This window comes from Pan troglodytes, chromosome 3, assembly GCF_028858775.2.
Source record: "Pan troglodytes isolate AG18354 chromosome 3, NHGRI_mPanTro3-v2.0_pri, whole genome shotgun sequence".
In the NCBI taxonomy this organism is placed as follows: Eukaryota; Metazoa; Chordata; class Mammalia; order Primates; family Hominidae; genus Pan; species Pan troglodytes.
In genome coordinates, this window is record NC_072401.2 from 93,455,314 (window position 1) to 93,473,388 (window position 18,075).

An 18,075-nucleotide genomic window follows, 5' to 3' on the forward strand; every position below is an offset into this window, starting at 1 on the left:
GACTTGTGACTGGTGTCTGAAGTGGGTGAGGGTTAATCTTGGGGACTGAGCCCTCAACCTGTGGGATGTGATACTATCTCCAAATAGATAGTGTCAGAATTAAATTCAAAGGTACCCAGCTGGTGTTCACTGCTTGTTAGTGGGGAAAGCTTCCTAACACAGTTGGTCACAGAAGTCTGTGCTTATTGTTGTGGTGTGAAAACAAATAAGAACATAATTTGAGAGTTTTTCCAAAACAAGCTATAACATTCATGCATTGTAGTTGTATATTTGTGGCAAATTTTACTGAAGTTATGGAGAGATAGAGAAGAATTATTTTGTCAAAATCAAAACATCTTTTAAAAATGTATATATTTATGGATGAAACATTCTTTATCTTCTTGTGTAGCTTTGTGCTCCCTCTCTGCTTCCTCCCCATTTTATTTACTCTTTCCTTACTATATTTAGCAGTATTTTTTTTGTCACAGGTTCCCCTTATATGTAAAGACTCCCCAATGTGTTTCTCAAACATGAGCCATTTACTTCAAGCCCTCTTCTTTTTGCCCTCGTTGACAGTGTCTGCATTAATTTCAATAACTTTTAATTGTATATCCTGTCATGATAAAAGAGTTACTAACATTTTTTAATGCCCACCATATTCTAATAATTTATAAATGTCTTAATATTTTGATCCTCACAATACATTACAAAGTATATACTTTAATCTCCAATTATAGTTAGAGATCAGAGAGCAAATATCCAAGATAATAGTAACTTATTCAAATTTAGTAACTGGTGAACCCAGTTTAAAATTCATCTAAATATCAAACCCTTTTTCCATTACATCTATCTCCCTGACCCTAGGTCATCAAAGAATGATTATCTCATATGCAATACCTCATGTTTAATAAGGCATAGAAGTATGTAATTCACTTTAGGATAATATCCATTAAAATGGTTAAAACAGAAAATAATTGTGGCACTTAATGGGGCAAATGTCAATTTTCTGAATAATTCATTTAAGTGGAAAAGCTCTTCCTCTGACAATGCCAGATAAATGAGATGTCTCTACATGTTACTGTCTGTTTTGTTTCTGCTTCTGTGCATGTTTCTGATCTCCAACTAGCACTTCATTATTGGATTCATTTTCATTTACTAATGAAGCTTTTAGTACATTTAAGGACCTCAGGCATTTTAAAACTCAGTCATTTTGCTTCGTGCCAACTTATCTCCAAGTTTCCATTTCAAAGTGGCATCATTACAATTACTAATACTACAGCATAGTCTGTGTTTGGACTGGCATTAATTCTGGCACAAGCTCAGAAAGTTTTGTTTCTGACTGATCCTGAAAGGTACATTGATTTTGGCTTTATGTAGCCCCTCCTGGCATACCTTTTGTTTTTCTAATAACATTAATCTCAGCTGGGCTTGCAAGCAAACTTAAATTCTTCTGGGAAGTTTTGCACTAACCCACAATTTAAACTATGTTTTATTTTTTAAAACTAAGTCTACGGATGCTTTGTAAGATGACATAAAAGTTGTTTTTCCTTCAAAACCACCTTTTTCTGACAATATTTGAAATGGTTAGTTTTTTTTTTTTTCATCATGGTGGTTAAACATAATGACCTTGTTTGTGGATTCTCTTATTTTCTTTCTTTCCCATATTTTTTATTGCTCTGTCTTCTGTACACTTTAGTATTAAGAGAGTTGTATACTGATTTAATCAACCTATATCAAAGATGATAATACACTGGAAAAGTAACTTCTAAAGTTAAGAAAAAAATTGAAAGGGGTGGCGGGCAAGAGTGCTGAATAGGAACCGCTACTACCTACAGCTCCCAGTGAGATCAATGCAGAAAAGGGTGATTTCTGCATTTCCAACTGTACCTGGCTCATCTCATCTGGACTGGTCAGACAGTGGGTGCAGCCCATAGAGGGTGAGCCAAAGCAGAGTAGCGCATCACCTCACTTGGGAAGCGCAAGGGGTTGGGGAACTCCCTCCTCTAGACAAGGGAAGCCGTGACGGACTGTGCCATGAGGAATGGTGCTTTCTGGCCCAGATACTATGCTTTTCACATGGTCTTCACAACCCGCAAACCAGGCGATTCCCTTGGGTGCCTAAACCACCAGGGCCCTGAGTTTGAAGCACAAAACTGGGCAGCCATTTGGGCAGGCACTGAGCTAGCTGCAGGAGTCTGTTTTTCATACCCCAGTGGCACCTGGAATGCCAGTGAGTCAGAACTGCTCACTTCCCTGGAAAGGGGGCTGAAGCCAGGGAGCCAAGTGGTCTAGTTCAGTAGATCCCATCCCCACAGAGTCCAGCAAGCTAAGATTCACTAGTGTGAAATTCTCACTGCCAACACAGCAGTCTGAAGTCAACCTGGGATACTCGAGTTTGGTGGGGGGTGGGGAATCCGCCATTACTGAGGCTTGAGTAGGTGGTTTACCACTCACAGTGTAAACAAAGTCACAGGGAAGTTCGAAATGGGTGTAGCCCACCACAGTTCAGCAAAGCCGCTGTAGCCAAGCTGCCTCTCTAAATTCCTCCTCTCTGAGCAGGGCATCTCTGAAAGAAAGGCAGCAGCCCCAGTCAGAGGCTTATAATTAAAACTCCCATCTCCCTGGGACAGAGCATCTGGGGGAAGGGGCAGCAGTGGATGCAGCTGCAGCAGACTTAAACATTCCTGCCTATTAGCTCTGAAGAGAGCAGTGGATCTCCCAACACAGCACTAAAGTTCTTCTTAGGGACAGACTGCCTCCTCAAGTGGGTCCCTGACCCCCATACCTCCTGACTGGGAGACACCTCCCAGCAGAAGTTGACAGACACCTCATACAGGAGAGCTCCAGCTGGCATCTGGCCAGTGCCACTCCGGGACAAAGCTTCCAGAGGAAGAAACAGGCAGAAATCTTTGCTGTTCTACAGCATCTTCTGGTGATACTAAGGCAAATGAGGTCTGGAGTGGACCTCCAGCAAACTTCAGCAGACCTGCAACAGAGGGGCCTGACTGTTAAAAGGAAAACTAACAAACAGAAAGGAATAGCATCAACATCAACAGAAAGGATGTCAGCACAAAAACCCCATCTGAAGGTAACCAACATCAGAGACCAAAAAGATAAATCCACGAAGATGAGGGAAAACCAGCACAAAAATGCTAAAAATTCCAAAAACCAGAATGCCTCTTTTTTTCCCAAGGATGACAACTCCTCACCAGCAAGGGAACAAAACTGGATGGAGAATGAGTTGATGAAATGACAGAAGTAGGCTTCAGAAGGTGGGTAATAACAAACTCCTCCGAGCTAAAGGAGCATGTTCTAACCCAACGCAAGGAAGCTAAGAACCTTAAAAAAAGTTAGACGAATTGCTAACTAGAATAACCAGTTTAGAGAAGAATATAAATGACTTGATGGAGCTGAAATACACAGCACAAGAACTTTGTGAAGCATATAAAAGTATCAATAGCCGAATCGATCAGGCAGAATAAAGCATATCAGAGATTGAAGATCAACTTAATGAAATAAAGCATGAAGACAAGATTAGAGAAAAAAGAATAAAAAGGAATGAGCAAAGCCTCCAAGAAATATGGGACTATGTGAAAAGACCAAACCTACATTTGATTGGTGTACCTAAAAGTGACAGGAAGAATGGAACCAAGTTGGAAAACGCTCTTCAGGATGTTATCTAGAACTTCCCCAACCTAGCAAGACAGGCCAACATTCAAATACAGGGAATACGGAGAACACACAAAGATACTCCTCTAGAAGAGCAACCCCAAGACACATAATCATCAGATTTGCCAAGGTTGTGATGAAGGCAGCCAGAGAGAAAGGTCAGGTTACCCACAAAGGGAAGCCCATCAGACTAACAGTGGATCTCCCTGCAGAAACCCTACAAGCCGGAAGATAGTGGGGGCCAATATTCAAGAGTCTTAAAGAAAATAATTTTCAACCCAGGATTTCATATCCAGCAAAACTAAGTTTCATAAGTGAAGAAGAAATAAGATTTTTCACAGACAAGCAAATGCTGAGAGATTTTGTCACCACCAGGCCTGCCTTACAAGAGATCCTGAAGGAAGCACTAACTATAGAAAGGAAAAACTGGTACCAGCCACTGTAAAAACACACCAAATTGTACAGACCATCAACACTATGAAGAAATTCCATCAACTAACAGGCAAAATAACCAGCTAGCATCATAATGACAGGATCAAATTCACACACGACAATATTAACCTTAAATGTAAATGGGCTAAATGCCCCAATTAAAAGACACACACTGGCAAATTGGATAAAGAGTCAAGACCCACCAGTGTGCTGTATTCAGGAGACCCATCTCATGTGCAAAGACACACATAGGCTCAAAATATAGGGATGGAGGAATATTTACCAAGAAAATGGAAATTAAAAAAAAAGCAGGGGTTGCGATCCTAGTCTCTGATAAGACAGTCTTTGAACCAACAAAGATCAAAAAAGGCAAAAAAGGGCATTACATAATGGTAAAGGGATCAATGCAACAAGAAGAGTTAACTATGTTAACTATCCTAAATATATATACACCTGATACAGAAGAACCCAGATTCATAAAGCAAGTTCTTAGAGACCTACAAAGAGACTAAGACTCCCACACAATAATACTGGGAGACTGTAACACCCACTGTCAATATTAGATCAATGAGACAGAAAATTAACAAAGATATTCAGGACTTGAACTCAGTTGTGGACCAAGCAGACCTAATAGACATCTACAGAACTCTCCACACCAAATAACAGAATATAGATTCTTCTTAGCACCACGTCGCACTTATTCTAAAATTGACCATATAATTAGAAGTTAAAACACTTCTCAGCAAATGCAAAAAAACGGACATCCTAACAGCCTCTCAGACCACAGTGCAATCAAATTAGAACTCAAGATTAAGAAACTCACTCAAAACTGCACAACTACATGGAAACTGAACTAACTGTTCCTGAATGACTACTGGGTGAATAATGAAATTAAGGCAGTAATAAATAAGTTATTTGAAACCAATAAGAACAAAGATACAACATACCAAAATCTCTGGGACACAGCTAAAGCAGTGATTAGAGGGAAATTTATAGCACCAAATGCCCACAGAAGAAAGTGGGAAAGATCTAAAATTGACACCCTAACGTCACAATTAAAAGAACTAGAGAAGCAAGAGCAAACAAATTCAAAAGCTAGCAGAAGACCAGAAATAACTAAGATCAGAGGAGAACCAAAGGAGATAGAGACACAGAAAACTCTTCAAAAAATCAATGAATCCAGGAGCTGTTTTTTTTTTTTTTGAAAAGATCAACAAAATAGATAGACTGCTAGCCTGACTAATAAAGAAGAAAGAGAGAAGAATCAAATAGACACAATAAAAAAAGATAAAGGGGATATCACCACTGATACCACAGAAATACAAACTACCATCAGAGTATATACCTCTATAAACACCTCTATGCAAATAAACTAGAAAATCTAGAAGAAATGGATGAATTTCTGGACACATAGACCCTTCCAAGACTAAACTAGGAAAAAGTCGAATCCCTGAATAGACCAATAACAAGTTCTGAAATTGAGGCAGTAATTAATAGCCTACCAACCTAAAAAAGTCCAGGACCAGACGGATTCACAGCTGAATTCTACCAGAGTTACAAAGAGGAGCCAATACCATTCCTTCCGAAACTATTCCAAACAATAGAAAAAGAGGGACTCCTCCCTAACTCATTTTCAGAGGCCTGCAACATCCTGATATCAAAACCTGGCAGAGACACAACAAAATAGAAAATTTCAGGCCAATATCCCTGATGAACATTGATGAGAAAATCCTCAATAAAATACTGGCAAACAGAATCCAGCAGCACATTAAAAAGCTTATCCACTACGATCAAGTCAGCTTCATTCCCAGGATGGAAGGCTGGTTCAACATACACAATAATGTAATCTATCACATAAACAGAACCAATGACAAAAACTACATGATTATCTCAATAGATGCAGAAAAGGCCTTTGATAAAATTCAATACCATTCATGCTAAAAAGTCTCAATAAACTAGATATTGATGGAACGTATCTCAAAATAATAAGAGCTAATTATGAGAAACCTACAGCCAATATCATACTGAATGGCCAAAAGCTGGAAGCATTCCCTTTGAAAACCAGCACAAAACAAGGATGCCCTCTCTCACCACTGCTATTCAACATAGCATTGGTAGTTCTGGCCAGGTCCATCAGGCAAGAGAAAGAAATAAAGTGTATTCAAATAGAAAGAGAGAAGTCAAATTGTCTCTGTCTGCAGATGACATGATTGTATATTTAGAAAACCCCATCATCACAGCCCAAAATCTCCTTAAGCTTATAAGTAACTTCAGCAAAGTTTCAGGATTCAGAATCAATGTGCAAAAATCACAAGCATTCCTATACACCTATAATAGACAAACAGAGAACCAAATCATGAGATAACTCCCATTGACAATTGCTACAAAGAGAATAAAGTACCTAGGAATACAACTTACAAGGAATGTGAAGGACCTCTTCAAGGAGAACTACAAACCACTGCTCAAAGAAATAAGACAGGACACAAACAAACAGAAAAACATTCCATGCTCACGGATAGAAAGAATAAATATGGTGAAAATGGCCATACTGCCCAAAGTAATTTATAGATTCAATGTTATCCCCATCAAGATACCATTGACTTTCTTCACAGAATTAGGAAAAACAACTTTAAATTTCATATAGAATGAAAAAAGAGCCCATATAGCCAAGACAATCCTAAACAAAAACAACAAAGCTGGAGGCATCCTGCTACCTGACTTCAAACTATACTACAAGGCTACAGCAACCAAAACAGCATGGTCCTGGTACCAAAACAGATACTTAGAACAATGGAACAGAACAGAGGCCTCAGAAATAACACCCCACATCTACAATCATCTGATCTTTGACAAACCTGACAAAAACAAGAAATGGGGAAAGGATTCCCTATTTAATACATGGTGTTAGGAAAACTGGCTAGCCATATGCTGAAAACTAAAACTGGACCCCTTCTTTACACCTTATACAAAAATTAACTCAAGATGGATTAAAGACTTTAATGTAAGTCTTAAAACCACAAAAACCCAGAAGAAAAGCTAGGCAATACCATTCAGGACATAGGCACGGGCAAAGACTTCATGACAAAAACACAAAAAGCAATGACAACAAAAGCCAAAATTGATAAATGGGATCTAATTAAATTAGAGAGCTTCTGTACAGCAAAAGAAACTATCATCAGAGTGAACAGGCAACCTACAGAATGGGAGAAAATTTTTGCAATCTATCCATCTGACAAAGGTCTAATATCCAGAATCTAGCAGGAACTTAAACAAATTTACAAGAAAAAAGCAAACAACCCCATCAAAAAGTGGGCAAAGGATAATAACAGACACTTCTCAAAAGAAGACATTTATGTGGCCAACAAACATATGAAAAAAAGCTCATAATTACTGATCATTAGAGAACTGCAAATCAAAACCACAATAAGATACCATCTCATGCCAGTCAGAATGGCAATCATTAAAACGTCAGGAAACAACAGATGCTAGAGAGGATGTGGAGAAATAGGAATGCTTTTACACTGTTGCTGGGAGTGTAAATTAGTTCAACCATTGTGGAAGATAGTGTGGCAATTCCTTAAGGATCTAGATCCAGAAATACCATTTGACCCAGCAATCCCATTACTGGGTATTTACCCAAAGGATTATAAATCATTCTACTATAAAGACACATGCACACATATGTTTATTGTAGGAGTGTTCACAATAGCAAAGGCTTGGAACCAACCCAAATGCCCATCAATGATAGACTGAATAAAGAAAATGTGGCACATATACACCATGGAATACTATCTAGCCATAGAAAAGGATGAGTTCATGTCCTTTGCAGGGACATGGATAAAGCTGGAAACCATCATTCTCAGCAAACTAACAAAGGACAGAAAACCAAACACTGCATGTTCTCACTCGTAAGTGGGAGTTGAACAACGGGAACACATGAACACAGGGAGGGGAACATCACACACTGGGGGCTGTTGTGGGGTGGGTGTCTAGGGGACGGACAGCATTAGGAGAAATACCTAATGTAGATGATGGGTTGATGGGTGCAGCAAACCACCATGGCACAGGTATACCTATATAACAAATCTGCATGTTCTGTACATGTATCCCAGAACTTAAAGTATAATTTAAAAAAAAGAAAAGAATGAAAATTGCTAGACAGTTTGAAACAGGCATTCAAGCTAAATAAATAAGTATATAGTTTCATTTCTAGCAATTTTTTCAACATTTTCCTAGCTGAATTTTTTTGCAAGCTGACATTAGCATCTACAAATATTTTCAGGGAAAACAATGACTAACAATTGTTTAGGGAACACCTTGAGTAAATTTTATCTACTAATCATACAACCAAGATTCTCATTTGCAATGTTTAAGGGATATACTAATTTACAGCATTAGTGCTGTTGTTACTAATTTTCTGAAAGATTACTCATATTCTTGAGTTAAGTATGATTTTAAAATGTAAGTGCCTATCTATAATTTGGGCCATATGAGGCATCTGGAGATAGTGAAATGTTCATAAACTTTGATGACATATATTTCTGCCTTCAAATCATGCCTAGCCATCCATTTCACCTTGATGACACTATACAAACTCTACAATCCTGTTTTTTCACCTGTAAGAAAATACCTATTTTGAGGAATCACTTTAACAATTTAATGAGGTTTTTAAAAGCACTAAGTAGATTAACTAGTCAAATTTAGCACATGACAAATGGAAGCTGCCACCCTTATAAGTTGCTTAGACAACAATATCTGCATTTCTATTAAAGGAAAAGAAAAGAAAGGAAAGAGAGAAAGGAAAGGAAGTGAAGAAAAAATAAGGGAAGAGAAGATATTTCCAAAATGCAAGGATCTTTAAATTTTAAGGTTATTCCAATTTCATTACTTTGAAATAATTTCATAAAATAATTACTAGAAACTATTGTATAAATATTAATTGTTTCAGAGAAAATATACATTATTTTCTGGAGAATAACAAAAATGAAAAAAAAAAAACACCAAGTGCAAATCAAAGAATAAAATCTGTAGGCACAAAGATAAGCATGTGCATAACCAAATATTCAGAAAACTACTGAATGTGTGTTTTTAATTAGTAAAACATAGAACCCTAATGTATACATAAAATTTACAAGGATGATAAATTTAGATTTTGATATAAATTCTACTTTCAGTATAAAATATCTGGCATAATCTACATCTATACACAGCAAATATTTCTTGAGGGCCTACTATGTTCAGGCACTCCACTCTCTGGGATTATATGACAGTGCATGAGGCAGACTTGCTTTTTACCCTGTTCTAGAGTAACAGAACATTGTACTCCACTGAATAATGTAGAAGACATCAGCTTCAACAATTCCACATCCTGGCACAATGTCACACCAGTGTCAAATAAATTTCTCCCATGTTAACAACATTCCTTAAAGAGTATATAAATAAATAATGGTCAAAGCAACGTGGCACTGAGAATGACCTACTAAATCATAAATAGGTATGAGTAAATATTGTTATAAACTATGATAGTTATTGATTTGTGATTTAAGGCTGATTTGGGGTTTTGTTTTGAATTTTTAATCTCTTCAAGTCAAGAATATAGCACAAAAATTTCTCAAATCACAAGTTGAAAGTTAAGAACTTTCATAAATATGAACAGTGCTCCAGAGCAAAGCCCTGTCCCACTTTGCAGGCACATGGCAGAAGTTCTATCAGAATGACTTGGCTGTGACATTTTACTGAATATGTTTGCTCTTTTTCATACTTAGCACTAATGTATTTGTTAACATTAAATATATTGCACTTGTGTTACGTGCTAAGTAACATAAGTGTGACAGATTTTGCGTGAAAATTTTGAAAGTGTCTCATAAGATGATGAGTAGATTGTGATGGGAAGTGGAAACTAATATGAGTTCTTATTGAGTTCTTAGAGCAATTTTCAACTTGACCTGTCTAACCCGACTTCGATCTATAGGCAATTTTTCCTTCTATGTCAAAGGCACCCAAGATGCTCATTCATCTCCCTTGTTACTATGAGATGGTGGGTTATCACATGCTTTGAAGAGAAGGAGATAGGCTTTGAAGAGAAGAATTTGATCAAGATGGCCTTAATGTTCCCCTCAGCTTGACCAAACTTTAGACAGATTTCTTCCTGTCTATAGGCTCCCGGCCTTTTTTTTCTTTAAAAAACTTCCAATGCAAATTATTTCCTGTTCCTTGAGATATAAATGTTCTTTCAGACTCCTGCCAGTTTTTCAAACCAGGAATGTCTTTCTCAAGTACATGGAAGCTATCCCTTTGAAATGTAATCATCAAGAAAGATGGTGCCCCTATGTCTCATATTCTGTGAGAGGACAGGAGTTTAACTACACTAATCACTAATTAGCAAACACAGATGGCCTAAAGACACTGACCAACCTCCCACCTAACATCTTCCAGTATTTTTCCACTAGCTCCCCCAACAGAGTTGAGCTTAATAGTCTTCATCCCTATTGCCGTCATCCTGAATAAAATATTTGTTGCTCATCTAAGTTGTCCTGTACAATTTTCTTTGACAGGCTAAATATTCTCTAGGGTACTGATGGTCCACACTTCAAACTTCATGTTCTACAAGTGTAGTAGTTGACAGTTGATAGTCTTTTCTCGCCTGTAATCAGAGGCAGAGCCTAAAGCTGAGGTATTCTCCACACAGCTTTTACTTTTAACCAAAATCTTTTCATTCAAACTTTCTCTATTCTGAGTAGTCAGTCTTTTTCTCTTTTGTCCCCAACCAACATCTGGTCTAGCTTCAGAAAGTTATCATAGTTTTTTCAGGTATGCATCCAGTCTTTTTAATGGCCTTTGATAATGAAGCTGCTTTTGCAAAAGTTATATCAGTGAGAAAAGTATGACAGTCAGCTAAGCTAACCCAACCCCCATCTTGCCTTTCCTTTAATTATTCCTGGGCTACTGGGCCAAGATAATTTTGGAAGACATTCAGGCTACAGTTTAAATGATAATAGGTCTTGCCCAAAACTCAACCACTTTTGTAAAGCTAATAGGAGGTCATCAGGCTGAGTGGGGGGAGAGGAGCCTGAGACCTGCTAAGGTGCAGACATTATTCCAGAGGTTGTAAGATATGCAATGTCTTCAATTGCTCCTGCAAATAATACTACTATTGTAGGTTGGCCTTTTAAGATATCTTTCCAGGTTTTTTGCATGTCTGACACCCAGGGCACCACCTGGACTAACAACCCCACACAGATTTGGCTGGCAGCAGGACAGCTTCAACCCCCTATGATTTCATCTGTACCCTAACCATTCAGCAGCAAGCACCTGTTACCTGGCAACCCCCACCCCTTTCCCCAAACTGCTCTTGAACAACCCCTAATCTACGAGCTCTGAATGAGATGATTTGAGTATGAACTCCATCTCCCATATGGCGTGGCCAGCCTCATGTCTATTAAACTCTTTCTCTAGTACAATGCTGCGCTCTTTCTTTATGCAGTGGGCAGGAGGAACCCCTTGGGTGGTTACAATAAGTAGTTGCTTCTTTTGAGCTCTTGCTCTCCAAGAGATTGAGGTCGCTGTGTTTCTATGAGTGTGTGTATGTGCTGGGAACTGCTATACTAGGGGTACAGGTGAAAAAGTCAAGAAGTGGCAGAGAAAACACTTTGAGATATAACCCTATAATTAAGGGGAAAAATAGACTCAGGGTAGTAGGAAAATGAGTAATGTTCAGCTTAGGAGAAATGAATTTAAAAGAAAAATAGAAAGTTAAGCAATCTTGTAAAATGCCACTCTTAGCAATCAATTATAATTAAGAAGAGATGAGGAAAATATTTCCAGTTCATTCCATGTAGTACCACAACTCCAACAGTACTTTAACTTCCCCCAGGCTAGAAACCACAACATCTTTGTTACAGAACAGGCGTCCAGATCCATACCCCAAGTGAGGGTTCTTGGATCTTGTGCAAAAAAGAATTCAGGGCAAGTCTGCAGTGCAAAGTAAAAGCAAGTTTATTAAGAAAGTAAAGTAGTAAAAGTGCAACAACACCATAGACAGAGTAGGGCATTCCAGAAAGATGTTACAGGAAAGGGGTCCTGATCCAGACCCCAAAAGAGGGCTCTTTTTGTTCTTTTCTATAAAAGTTTTTATAGAAAAACTGAATACCCCTTTAACTTTAGCTAATATGTTCACACATAGATTTTTTTACAATTAATTTTTCACAAACCTTTCATAACTTGCTCAAAGCTTTAGCTTTATTCTATTTAACTGAAAACATTCTTTAACCCCTGAAACTTAGGCAAGAAATCCACATTCCCATGCCTTCTTATAATCTTTCACCAAAAACACATTTCACTTCACTTACACGCCTTGCATGTAGAACTGTTTCTTCAGCAGTCTCAAATACATGTTACACTGTTAACTCTTAGCGACTTACTTTTGGTGAAAAGTGTGGTTAGTAATCGATTTTGATTATGTACTAGGTGTGGAGCCTAGCCTAGGACATACCACACAGAAGTGCAGATAAGGTCTGACATTTTCTAGCACAGATAGGGGGCATGGCTAACTCCACATGTTCCCAGGCCTTACCTAGTTGTAAAGTAGGCAAGTCATACAGTTATGAGTCGTAGTGGCATTTTATGAGGAACCTTCTTTGCATAGCTAGGGGGCATGGCTAATTCCACATGTCCCTAGGCCTTATCTAGAATCTAATGCTCCAAAGTAGGTACATTGAACAATTTTCAAAAGTCAAAGAAACAGCTTATGACCTTAAAGCTTTTGTACAACTTAATATCTGACCTGCATAATTTAGACCAACTGTCTTTATTTTACCAATAATCTTTAAAGCTGTCTTTATTTCCCAGAGATTACTTAAGTCATGTGAACAAAAAGACATTACACTTTTTACTTTTCTGACAAAATATTTGATTTAAGCTCTTGTTATTGAACCAATTAATTAAAGCTCTTTTATATTACACACACATAATACATATAAATACATAGACAGACAGAAGGTAAGTGATCATCCCCCAAGCCGGGAATTTAATCCTGAACCCCAGCCACCACTGTGATGGTGGAGACCAAGAGTAGGTACTGCCACATGGCTACAAGGTCAAGGTCCCAAGGACATGACTCACCAGAAAGAAACCTCATATAGTTTACACACCCATCCCCCCCACCCCCTCCCCCCCCACACACACACAGAAAGAGACAGAGAGAGGCTAGAATTCTGACTAGTAAGAAATTCTTACCCTTTTGCTGGCACGTGAGACTTTTGTGTTCCCTTTCTTTGAGTGGCCCTAGTGACCTGGCGGCTGGACCCTAGCCCTGGGGGCCAAGCTGAAATACAAAGGAGAATTATCTCTTTTCATCCTGGCCAGAATAAAATATCTGTGACAAAACATAGACATTAACCACTCTGCTTAGTACCCAGTATCAAACTGGCAAGGCTCAAACTTGCCCCATCATCGTTAACTCAACCTCCGACCAGGAGTTTCAATATGTGGTCTCTGGGCAAGATGGTAGCCCTGAGTAAAAGAAAAGATAGAAAAGAGAGAGGAAAGCATTGCATGCAGCGGGGTAGGGAATGTGAAATGCTCAGGGAGGCCAGAGAGGGACACACCCATTGCAGCGACACTGAAAAGTTCAGGCGGCTGCTGTCGTGAAGGGATTTTTTTTTCAGGGAGTCCCATCAGCTCTCAAGTTTCCCCTTTTCAGGGAGGAAAAAGCTCCCCATGTCCCACGATCCTGTATATACCTAATCCTGTCACCCACAGCTGTTAGCAAAGAGTGCAAGGCAGATTATTCCAAAGAGAATAGCAGTTAAAATCCTGTAGTGCCAAACACATTCCTAGCCAAAAGGGACTTTACTGAGAAGGGCTTTTAACACCCTAAATCTTAGACTGGATTCTAACACTCCTAAGTCAGACCCCTAACCCAGGATTCGTCCGGCGTCCTTGCCTTTTATTAAGAGGATCCTTTAACCCTCTCTGTCTTAGGAGAGACTCTAACTCCCCCAAGTTAGGCTGCTACCTCAACCCCATTCTTTACCCAGATATATGCACCCCACTTAAGCAGTCAGCCAATTGGTGCTCGCAGATTATTTCCCTTTGGATCTCGGGTCTCTTCAGTATAGTCCCTTCTGTGGTTCACCAGAAAGATGTTACCGGACCCCACCACTTACCCAAAGGTAGCCTTTGTGTCCCTTCTGTGGTTGCCAGAAAGATGTTACAGGAAGGTGGTCCTCATCCAGACCCCAAGAGAGGGTTCTTAGATCTCGCGCAAGAAAGAATTCAGGGCAAGTCTGTAAAGTGAAAGCAAGTTTATTAGGAAAGCAAAGGAATAAAAGAATGGCCACTCCATAGACAGAGCAGCCCCAAGGGCTGCTGGTTGCACATTCTTACGGTTATTTCTTGATTATATGCTAAACAAGGGGTGCATTATTCATGCCTTCTGTTTTTAGACCACCACATAGGCTAACTTCCTGACATTGCCAGGGCATTTATAAACTGTCATGGCGCTGGTGGGAGTGTAGCAGTGAGGACGACCAGAGGTCCCTCTTGTGGCCATCTTGGGTTTAGTGGGTTTCAGCCGGCTTCTTTATGACAACCCGTTTTATCAGCAATGTCTTTTTGACCGGTATCTTGTGCCGACCTCCTATCTCATCCTGTAACTTAGAATGCCTTAACCATCCAGGAATGCAGCCCAGTAGGTCTCAGCCTTATTTTAACCAGCTCCTGTTCAACATGGAGTTACTCTGGTTCACATGCCTCTGACACCTTGACCTTCCCATTTCGCTCTATCCTGTTCTCATTTTCTACATCACCCCACTTTAAATCCCCAGACCTCTTAATCATAACTTCCTTAAAATTACTGTAAACTCTTGCTTATTTATCACTCTGTCCTCTTCAGACAAAATTTAACTCTTGTTAAAGCAACTGTCTGGTAATCTTCAACCTGGACCCACATATTTTAACTGTTTGTATAAAACCTCATAACTATGCTCATTGGTTATGCGATAATTAACCTCCAGCGGGCCGTTAATGCTTGTCAGCTAGCCTACCATATTTCCCTAATCCTTTAACTTTTCCACTCCTTTTTTCTAGATCAGTGCCTCTCAAACTTGAATCTGCATATAAATCACCTGAGGATCTTATATTAAAAACACAGATTCTGATTCAATAGGTCTCTTGTGGGAGCAGTAATTCTGGAGTTTTAACGAGCTCCCAGGTGATGAGTATGCTGCTGATTTGGGGACCCCACCCTGAGTGGCCTTCCTTTTTATTACATTAACTTGATGACCTTGTTCATATTTCACTGAGAATCAGGTAGAGCTTCCATATGCTTTTCTTCTCTAAATCTACCAATGTACTTGCATCTGTAGTCACATGCCCCTAATTTCCCTCCTCCAGGAATAGAATTTTATGCTTCTGTTTTTAAGGCCAAATCTACCATTTCTTCACTGGCTTCAACTCATCTTCTACTCAGAGCCACTGCTTCAGTAATTCGCTTCTTTCATTCATGTGTACACAATTTTTCATTACACATACAGACTCATTCTCGAATACATAATAAACCAGTACTTTATTTGAAAAAAAAATCTTTCTTAATCTCACAGCCTCATTATTTGCCTGCATTCCTCTGGTCTCCCCTTTAGAGAAAAATTCCTTGAAAGAGTTGTCTATATATTATTTTTCTACCTCTTATCCCTCTCTTTTCTTTGAAATCTACTGAACTATGTTTTATAAATTTACTAAGGACAGCCACATTGCCAAATTCAATGACCAAGTTTTATTACTTATTTTATTGGTCTATCAGTAGTGCTTGATATATTGATTTTTCCCTCCTTCAGTATTTTTACTTGACTCTAGGGCCAATTCTCTCTCACCATTTCTTCTTGGTCTTCCTTTCTTGTTTCTTATTATCTCTGCAACCTCTACATCAATGATTTTTACCACTTTTTTGGCTACACACTAGAATTAACTGAGGACTTTTGGAAACAGATACCTGAGGTTTACCTCCAAAGAATCATAAATAATTGGTTTGGCATGGAACCTGGGCAAAGGTAGCTTTTCAATATCCCCAGGTGTTTCTAACATGAGTCCAGGTTTGACAGCTACTGCCCAGCCTCAACTGGACCTCTTCATCATTTAGATTTACTCCTAGGTGATGCCACTTTGAAAAAGGAAACACATTTCTTATCAAGTGTGTGAGACAGTCAGATATCAGGAGTACTGACTTACCAAATAAAGAACACAGGGCATATCTGAAGGGTGGAAAATCTACAAATCGATCGAAGTTACTAAATTTTCATTAGTCTATTCACAGTGGGAAGACAACTTTCTGAAATGATTATTATATTCATAAAGGCCATGACATATATTTAGATATCAATATATCATAACTCAGGGATTACTTCTTTGTGTTACAAATTCCAGATTTGTAAACAATATCCAAGGTTTTATTATTTCGAGTACCAGAACCAGTTAAAGAAATCCTATTAGTTTTGTTTCAACCTCAGAATGTACAGGTTTTTGTTTTGTTTTGTTTGCTTGTTTTCAAACTATGGTGTATGAAGTGCTCAATTATAGTGGAAACAGGGGGAAGTGTCAGTTTTGGTTTCCTGAAGTATGGCTTTAAATATTATCTATGTGTAAAATTCCCAGTCTGTACCTTTAACATAGACAATGTCTCTAAATTCCTGATTTGCATGTCATATTACCTGCTCAGCATCTACTACTGATTATCTGTCATTTCAAATTCAATATGTTCAAAACTGATATGTGCCCCCACCCTATTTTTCTAAGGTTGTCACTAGGTCAATAAACACATCTCTATTTTACCATGTGCTTAGGCTAAAAATGTGAGGGTTGTCTTTAGCTTCTCTCCTTTTCTCATATTCTACATCTAATCCACCGGAAAATTTTTTTCACTCAATCTTTCAAAAATGAGAAAAATCTCACATGCTTTATCTCCTCCACTGTCAGCACCTCACTCAATGCTGCATTGTGTCTCTTCTGAATTAATCATTCATTTGCTTCCTAGTGTTTCTCTTTATTTCTGTTACTGCTTCCTATGAAGTATTAGACAGTATTTTCAATAGAATACTTTAATTATTTTAACACGTAAGCCAGATCACATCTTTCTTCTGCTCATGTTGCTTAAATAACTTCCTATATCAGAGCCATCCTTATGGTTATTCCCTACTCATCTTCTCTACCCTACTTTGCCCACTTCAGTGGTGTCTTCTTCCCATTCCTCACTCTGAGCACACTGCTGCCTGTAAGCCTTTGTACTTTCATACTTACTCTTCTCTCCAACTTGAATACACAAGATATACACAAGCTTGACTTCTCAATTCCTTCAAATCTTTGTTCAAACGTCATCTTCTATGAAAAGTCCCTTTTGAGAACTATATTTCAAATCACAGCATTTCCTCCACCCCTCTTCTGTTTATCCTTCTTTTTTACTTTGCTTAATACTGTGCATCACCATTTGATAGGCCATGTTAAAACTTGTTTGTTTCCTCCTCTCATACCCCACACTGAAATGTAAGCTCCATTGAAAGCAGGGACGTTTCTTTTTGATGGCAGAATAGTACCTAAATTAGTACCTGGCACACAGTATGGTCTTAGTAAATGTTTATTAAATGAATGGGTACCGTAGCCTATGGAGAGAACATGAGCACCAATCTCAGTTGCTATGGGCCCCATATTAATTCAAAAGAAGGCTGCAAGAGACTTTCTACTTGTTTTGATTTGTTTTGTATTACTAAATTAAACAGCCATATGCAAGGAAATATGAGGAGTCCTTACATCAGGGCCTCCCTGATTCCCCGATTCAAATCATAGCGTTAATACTACAGGCAACTTATTTATCTTTTGTAAATTACACAAACATGCAAATCCCCTTCTTCATGCCCAGTTCCCAGCACATACACACACTCATAGAAACACAGCGACCTCAATATTTTTGGCAGAGACCCACACTGAATTTTCAGATGTAGAAGAGAA

At 38.6% G+C, this 18,075-nt stretch overlaps 1 long non-coding RNA gene across 1 annotated transcript in view; it reads right to left on the reverse strand.

The window, feature by feature from the left end:
• LOC134809896 (uncharacterized) overlaps nt 1-14,366 on the reverse strand; it is a 206,395-nt gene extending 192,029 nt beyond the window's left edge. The window contains exons 1-2 of the long non-coding RNA XR_010156644.1: nt 14,247-14,366; nt 13,315-13,402 (exon numbers count right to left, since the gene is read on the reverse strand). This is a non-coding gene — a long non-coding RNA (uncharacterized LOC134809896). The remainder of the gene's footprint in view (nt 1-13,314; nt 13,403-14,246) is intronic.
• Between the last annotated feature and the right edge of the window lie 3,709 nt (nt 14,367-18,075).